Here is a 9,240-nt window from a genome sequence, read left to right on the forward strand (position 1 = left end):
ATTCACTGTTTCTCTGCCACAGACTTTGGTTTTAGCATTGCTCACAGATTTTTAACGGAGTAACATCAGAAGAGTAAATCTAATCTGTTTTATCTATTCAAAAATAAGCTTTTATGTGTTTATATGAGCTGAAGTTTTTTTTTTATATATTTTTTTTATTTTTATCGGACATAACACTAATAACTACTTATGCTTTAACTTGACTGAGGAGGTGATTTAACAATTTGCCGCTGCAAAAGGGACCAAAACAATCTTCAATTCTACTCCTAAGGTGTTAATTGAGTTCTTCTGAGTTTCCCGTTGTTTAACGCATTGGTCTGTCCAATAAGTGCTGCGATTTATATTATTTTATGCAAAGATAATCTATATGTGCTCTTGCTAAATTAAATGAATGCCCATACTAAATGTGATATCCCTGTCCACTATGAACTTTTGATCAAAACTAATAATAATAATAAAATTATGTTTGGTGCAAAAACATCTAATAGTCCTCAGAGCTTTATTTAGCCACAAACAAAATGACAAATTGGATCTTTGAATGTTCATTTTCTGTGTCTGCTTTTAGCGGGTGGCAGCATGGGACAGTTGGGGCCGACACAAGAGGACATATTCTAAACAACCAGGCACCTTTGCTTCTAAGACCAACTTAGTCATTAATAAACCCAACATACATCATTGTTGAAAGAATGTAAACAAAGCCAGCTGAAGCACTCTGCAAAATCTGAAAGGAGAGCCATGCACACTAAACACAGAAGCCATGTTGCTGAGGTGACAGTACTTTGAAGGTCAATACCTGAACACATTTCTTTGGTGTGTGTGTGTGTGTGCGTGTGTGTGTGTGTGAGTGTCTGCGTGTGCACTCAGTAAAATAAAAAAGCGCTGCACCCTGCCATGTAACTAATACTGCATATCTGTAGAAGATAAACCTGCTCAGCATTACTTCTTTGAAGGAAGCTGTTGCCCTTGGTAGCCAGCATCAGCGTTGCTCCTTTCTTCATCGGGAGCTTCAGCTAACCCTCTCAGTGGGGGCCTTAATGGAGCTGGATGTCTGAGACATATAATCCAAGACCTACACAAACCGCCCTCTGAATTGAAACAGCCTCACTGCTTGCCCAGGGAATGCTACAAACTCTATTCATTATTAATGTATACGTTCAGAATGGATTAAAAATTCTGTATGTGTGAGAGAAGAAACAGTATGCTTCAAGACAGCTGCCCTTGTGCGCGCTTAATGATCAGAGTTTTTGTTGGAGTCTGAAGCAAAGCAACGGGGATCGCTTCAGGACTTCGTGAGGGAACGGAGGGCCAGCTTGGCTTACAAGCACACGAGCAAGTGTCTGACTTGTTTACTGCTGGGAGAATTATGGCGCTGGTTTCCCTCACGGCCACATTTATTCATTTATCTCATTCAGTTATTTATCTTCAAAGAAATATTATATATCTGACAGCCACGCTTATTCTCTTGGTTGTTTGATTACCAGCCGTTACATTAATCTCACTTATTGTGGAAATCGAAACGATATCATATTTTTTTCTACCCGAGGGCTGTGGCAGATGAGAAGCCGCAGGTGGGTTTTTCCATCCGCACGGCTTTAGACGAATGAGTCACACAGCAAGAGTGAACTTGGAGTTATCCTTTGAGCACGTATTAGTCCCTCAAATGCCGAAAAAGCAGTTGACCTTTAATTTGTTGTCGACAAACTCACAATTCAATTGTCTTTTAAAACCTTTGTATTTATTTTCCTGTCTGCTTTAGCCTCAGGGAGCCAGAAATGATGAGTGTAGCTGTTCCCCAAGAACCACTTGTTCTCCGTTTGAAAATTCTGACTCATAACTCAGCAGCTTTAATGTTGGTACGAGCAAATAGAAAATAAATAAATAAATAAATAAATAAATAAATGTAACAGTAAGTCATGCTTTGGACAAGACAATCTTGGATAATTGCAATAAATATAAACCAAATTTTCAGATTAAGTAGGTCAGTAGTGGTTTAGGAACTGGGTGATGTGGCTCATCAAAGTTATCAGTCCCCTTCATCTGCCAAACCACTTTGAATTTTTTTTTGAAAGCCTCCCGGATCACAATGAAGTCATAACTAAACTGAGTAGAGATTCTTTAAAACACACTTGATTCTGTTTGTGAAAGTACAAAAATAAGATTTTTTTTTTTTTTGGCCCATCTCTCACAAGAAAGGAAAGTCGCATCATATGGACTAGTCCACCTTGGGCTCATTTATTTCACACTGACTGAATATACTTTAAAACACAGTTTGTAATCTCTGAATTCTTTACTAAACTCATTTTAAAAACTTTTTTTTTTTACTTTCTCAAAAATAACATCTATCTCGTGAATTCAAAAAAATATACAAGAACCATCACTGAAGTAAATCTGAATATTATCTAAAATAGACCACAATAATACTACTAGTCAAAGATTATTACTTCCAGAGTTTGACATTTTCAGACACACTAAAATAATTGATGTAATTATCAAAGCGAACGCTAGGGGTCAGTGTCTCACCACTAGCGGGGATAGGCTGCGTCCACCTTTATCACTTTTACCGCAACTCGCTGCGCTTCCTGGACCTGGTAGTGTTACCTTGGAAAGTAGGCTAGTAACACATGAGGTTTCACATCATAGCATAACATTGTATTGTTGAAAACAGGACAAATAAAGGGCTTCAGAGGTTAATAGAAAGAAAGTGAAAAGAGGGCGGGCCACCTGATGACGGTAGCGGCGCGGAGGAGCTGTTGAGTGTTAGTCGCTGTTTGAGAGTGAGCGGCTAAAGTCCACTTGGATTATGACAAGCTGGAAACGGATAAATCCATTTTCTCGAGGAACCAGGACACGAATTTAGGTAAGATACACTAAATCTTACACAAAAATACTCTAATTCGCGGGGGTTGTAATGTATTGTGGTACTTTAATTGTTACTCTGATAATTTACCTATCATGATCAAATTCTAGAATCTAGGCACATTATTGTCATGTTTTTTTTCTTTTTCTTTCTTTCTTTTCTTTTTCCCCCCAAACAACATAGGCTATTCTCTTGAAACGATGTGGAACAAGTATTTTATCTCGAGGGAGATATTGAATTGACATAGGGTGACACCTCGCTATATTCCCCGCAGTGTGTTTAAATTGCATGTCTGTATAATGAAAACATCCATTGACCCTTTGTGTCTCTCTCTGCATGACTGCGGTATTAAGTAATCTAGACTTTCCAGGAGTGAGTTTTAGTAATTTTACATTTCCCAGACCTATCTATGCAGGATCCACATGTGAAAGAGACAGCTGAGAGCATGCACTGTAAACACACAAGGTCCAGGAGGAGCATAGATCTTTCAAAGTTTGTTACCCAGCCATCATCTGAACAGTCTCTTAAATGCCAGCTAATAATTAAGCTCTCAAAGAAGCGCATGTAAACCAAACAAACTCCATTATCTACTGTTTAATGGAGATTCTTGGCTTGACTGATCAGCGTGGTAACATTTACAGAGCTGGTTTCCAATTCTTTTGTTATCTAGATGTTTGTTTGGACTCTTACAGAAAGTCTCTGATCTGATCTTTAAGCTCTGAGTGAGTCAATGTCCTGCAGTTTCTTCTTATTAGGAGTCCAAAGGGCCAGACCTGATAAATATTGATGATAACAGGAAGGCTAAAATAAATTCTGACTATAAAAAAAAACATTTAGTTTCAAGTAAGAGTGAGTTATCTGGCAACATGGCCACTTGTAAGCCTGGTAATGGCCCACATGAGATTTTACTGCTGTGATAACCTTAACTGATTTCAGGGTATTTAGATAAGCAAACAACTTAAATGTGTAACATAATCTATTTTTGTTTTTAAAAGACGGAAGGGACGACTTTTAAGTCTTCAGCCACAATAATAGATTTAATTTTTTATTTTACTGTTTTTTAAATAATGTAACTTAAAACATGTTGTTTGTTCTTTTCATTCATAGACATAGGCACCAGAATAAAATTAGAATATTCACCTCCTAAAATTAGCTGTACTTCTTTGCAAAAGCTTGTGTATTGTTAGAGTTTTAGGCCTCTTGGTTTTCCTGCTCTCTATAGTTTACATTAGCTGATTAATTAGTCAAGCTGTCTGCTCAGATTGCAAATCTGTCTGCTTGTTAGAAATGCTGCTCTACCTTCTTTGTTGTATTTTTATTTATTTATTTTTTGAAAGCAACATTTTTTGCAGCAATGTTCTTTCTGGTGAAAATATTTGATATTTCTCCACCTTTCTAATTCAGAACTCTTGGAAAGTCCTCATAGGTCCTTCAGTGCAGCAATAACTACTGCTCTAAATTTCTGACTAATTGCACAATATTTTACACCCCACAAGAACAATTTCTACCCAGAATGTATGTCAGTGCTGCAAGAATAAAGTGATGTAATTTTGTTTTTGCAGCGTTGGGAGAGAGCATTCTGGTGAAGTATGTATGATGTTTCATGTGTGACATTTCATACCCATTTGACAGTCAAATTCAATATCTTTATGTGTAGAAATTTAAGCACGCTACTCTAATAAATAAAGTAACGAGTTATTGTGGTTTGATCAGGGGTCATAAGCCCATATTTCGTAATAATCAGAGGACCCAAACTGGGATCAGAACTCCGATCAATGAGAATAGAATGAGGAATAAAATCTTTAGTTATTTGCACTGGTGGCTGTCTGCAGGAAGTCCCGGGCTCCTTCTGCATCAAGTTTGCATGTTCTCCATGAGCAGGCGTGGGTTCTGTTCGGATACTCCAGCTTCCCTCCCACCGTCCAAAAACATTTTAGGTCTACTGTTTTCTCCAAGCTGTCCTTAGAAGTGACTGTGTGCCAGACCAGAGACCTGCAGTCTATTCTGCCTCTTACCCACCAGGCACAAGAGTACAAGGATAATGAGGTAAAGACCATTAATAGATGGATGGATATGAGCATTTTTAGGACTCTTTATCCCCACCATTTAGCAAAAAATACTTAATAACCAAGAGAATAAGCATTCATTCAAGCAAATGGCTGTGAAAAGGTTTGTTGAGAAATGGGAATAGGAAATGTCAGCGTGTATGTGAGCGATCGGCAAAGGGATGAATTAACCTGGAGTCATCTGGACTGTTTCAAGATAAAAGGATATTGCTGATTAACGCAAAAACACCCAAGTCTGCATGTGTTCATTTTAGTATTTTTGCAAGTAAATAATTAGGGACCCTTTTGCTTTTTTTTTTTTTAGCTATCTTGTTTGTTTCTTTTCGCTATAAATCATATCTGCAATACCTGGCTATAAGATTATTATATTCACAGAAGATGCAAGTCCCTGTCTGCCCTCAGAGATTATGAATTTAAGTCCAGCGACTCTCAATGGGCTTTTAGGCTGATGTCACACCTGAAATAGAAAGAGGAGATTATTTCTGTTATATAAAACAGGACTAATCTTTTCTAAACAAATGATGGCAAACAGCATCTCAGTGAGAGAGCTTTGTCTTCTGTGTGTTGCTACTGTATCAGAATAACTCCAGTGTCAGAGATGGATGTACAGAGCTCAAGTGTTTTATTCACCACTGTGCAAGTAAAACATGTAAAGCTGCAGAATTGTGAACAAATACAGTCCAGTTCTGCTGGTTTTAAAGCCGTCCATCTATTTGGTTGGAGCACAGCTCAGTAATGTTGATTGTAATCTTTTCTTTGCTTTGTCACTCAAGAACAATCATGTACGCTGAGAAATTCAGCTTTATACGTTCTTTAGGATAAATGGTGTCTGTTAAGGGAGCTGCCACCACCGTCCTCCGCTGTTCAGCCACTTTGTGGTTGCTTGATGAAATCGTTTCTGTGAGTGAATGTCACAGGACAGAGAGCATGTTGGGGGCCGAGGTCAGCAGGTAGACAGATTAGAAAGATCATCTGGCTCCAGGTTTTCTCGCATTTTTTGGCTTATTGCTCGGTTGCTAGTCTGCAAATTAAAGTTTCCTGGATTTGTTGAGTTTCAGGCCATAAAGATGAACACAGAAATATTTGACCATAAAGAGTGGTGAAATTGAGTAATTGCTCTCTGCAATTTTATTTCCCATCTTCTCTTTTCTGTTATAATCATATTTCATTTACCCGTAAAGCACTGCTCTTCCTTATCAGGACCACTATAGGATGCTGATTTCCTGAGTGCTTTTAGATCAAGACAACCTGTTTTTACTGAGTCCATGACATAAATGAATGATTAATAAAAGTGTCCCTGAATGCAACTCCTTCTGTTTTCTTGTTGTTGCTTTATTTTAGGTGACGCTCACGCAAGATTGAGAAATCTTACAAGTCATTTCAGCTGACATCCATTGGGGGGATTTATGGATGGAGTAACTGCTCCTCTGCAGAGTAAATTTGTAACATTAGTGAAATGAGAATAGTTCCCAAATTCAGAAACTCATAAAAAGCACCCGTATTTTGGTAGATTAAGTTTGACATTCCACTTTTTCTTCTAAGCTCTTAGGGGACCATAAGAAATCTAAAAAGTCACATTTTTGAAGCCATCAACTTGGGTTTAATTTCCCGTCGGTTGTAAATTAACATCCTTTTGCAGAGATCAATAAGCCTTCACTATAACGCCTCAGTTGATTAAATTTTTTACTTCAGACATTCTGTGTTTATTGCTCTAAAACATCTGAAACTTGAGGGTCCGCTGGTTGAAATGATTCTTTCCAGTGCCAATTATTAAGTCCGCTGAGCTTTTTATTACTTAAGATATTTTACATGTGTGGTGTTTGTTTTTCTTTGCAAAGTCGCCACAAACCCAAAGTGGACGTTTTTGCAAGGTGGGGAGACAATAAAATGCCGACACGTGCAAGCCGAGCAGAGCCAGCGTGTTTTTGAGAACATGATTTAAATTAATTTCCTGATTTTTTTTTTTTTATTTTTTTTTTTATTGTTGTTTTGCACTGTTGCCTTTTAGGTCCCTTTGGCAGTTGGTTTCACACAATAACATTGTCAAAACAGTACTGAATATATGATTTACATTGCAAATGGAGCGTTTGTAAAATCACAGTTGCAAAGGACTGCTTTGACATCTGGTTGGATGTAATATTTTAAGTACTGCGCATCAACACTCTGCATGCTAAGAACTTTTTTTCAACTGGCTTTGATGCACACACCGTCGCTGTAATCAGCAATAGTCTCACAATGAAATGTTTTCCTGACATCATACAACCCTAATTGCAAATTCATTAGCAAATCAAAAGTTAATAATATTGAGTATAGCTATGTTTTTTTTTTTTTTTTAGATTCTTACAGCATAAAAACTTTAAAGTATTTTGATATTTAAATAAACACTCCACATAAATATAGATAACACAATGTGACTGCTTCTATTTAGAACAGGAAAACAATAGTTGTTCTTATTGCTACACAGGGAATATTATACCTTAATGTCATTCTGGTCTTTAAAAGGTATCACAAGTCTAATAAACTGATATTAACTTGGTAATGTGTTAGGCTTAATGTTTGGAACAAGACTTTACGGTTTGAGGTTTATCAGGAATGCTGTCATAGTTTACCATCTGTTTTATAATTTATATTTTGTGGCACTTGTTACATTTACTCAGTTTGTTACATTTACTCAGACAGGAAATCAGCATGAAGAGAAGGGGTGAATGTCCAAGGGTCGGGAATTGAATCAAATATGGCTACATCAAAGACTAAATATTTCCAAGGGTCTGAATTTGTCTTTTGGAAACTTACAAGCTAAGTGCAGGAGCCTTCTTACAGAGACCTTCAGCTAATTCCTACATAATGTTGGTGTGTAAATGAAGGCAGCTAACTTACAAGGAATCCTGATAATCCACCAATCAATACTTTCCCAACAAAGCAGAGAGTTTTCTTCTATAAATACCCGCAGATCGCTGTTGCATCATGTGGCTGGTTGCTAATCTCAGTTTATCTCTGGCTTGTCAAAGAGGTTTTTTTTAGTTTGACCTTCTGTTAAAAAGAAATGATACATTACCACAAAAAAAACCAACAAAAAAAAAAACAAGAACAACCACCAACCCAAAGACATCACAGGTTTTAATACTCCCTGTCCTTTTCTACCTTTGGAAGTGATTTTTCTTGTTTAGGAATGCGATTATGCAACTTTTTTCCAAACGCAAAGTCTGACGGAGCCCATATTTTCTCTTTGTGATGCGTATGCTGTGAAAATAAAACCCACGTTTCTGATTCTCTGTATTGCTGTCACCATCACAGATGCAGTGCATCGCTCTCGCTGCTGCATTATGCAACGTTAAAGCCAGTTGTCATGGTGTTAGCCTTGGAGAACAACAGAGACTTTCTGTAAAGGTGTAGTCACCGTCTCTACTGCCAATAGCTTCACTTTTCAACCTTTAATATATATATTTTTTTCTTTTTATCTCTCTCATTTTTGATCAAAAGATTAATGCCGTGCCTGGTTTCGTGTCGGTGTGGTGTACTTAGCAGAGACTCTGGACTCTCGGCTTGAAGGACTTAGACATGATTTGTTTGATGGAAAGTGCTGAAGAGTGTGGCTGCTTGCATTGGGATCTGGGAGCAGTTAGTGTCTCTCTCTTTTACCGCTTAAAAGGGAGGCAGTAAACGAAAGAGCGATATTACCATTACTGCAAATAAGGTTGGACAAGGCTTGCGCTGCTCCTCGGAGTGTGTGCCAGTGTCTTCTCTCTGTCAGTCGGTGAGGGCACTGGTGCATGGGATACACACAAACAATTCATCCCTTTCCTCCTCTCGCTATCACTTCTTCCACTGCTCCTGAAGAGGGTCTTACTCTGCAGAAGCAACATTGGCATTCACATCACAGCGCGCACGCACACACACACACACACACACACACACACACACACACACACACACACACACACACACACACACACACACACACACACACACACACACACACACACACACACACACACACACACACACACACACACACACACACACACGCACACACACACACACACACACACAATTCGCAGAGATGATCATATTTCTCCATTCATCCACTCGTGGGTTTGGCTCCTCTAAGGTACGTGCGCTGTTGAACTGGTTCCACCTCGTATCGATCTAGATTACTCTTCTCTGCAGATTAACCCTCAAGTTTAGGATCGGAATGTCGGCGCATACATGTCTGTTTTCAGTTGTGTTTTTAGTTAAATCATGAGATTGCTGCTCTCTTAATCAATGCTCTGAGAGTTTGGAGCACATGATATGTTTTAATTGATCGAATGCACTTTC

The sequence above is a fragment of the Poecilia mexicana genome, unplaced genomic scaffold (assembly GCF_051168715.1).
Source record: "Poecilia mexicana isolate PSO_F unplaced genomic scaffold, ASM5116871v1 scaffold_15, whole genome shotgun sequence".
Lineage (NCBI taxonomy): Eukaryota > Metazoa > Chordata > Actinopteri > Cyprinodontiformes > Poeciliidae > Poecilia > Poecilia mexicana.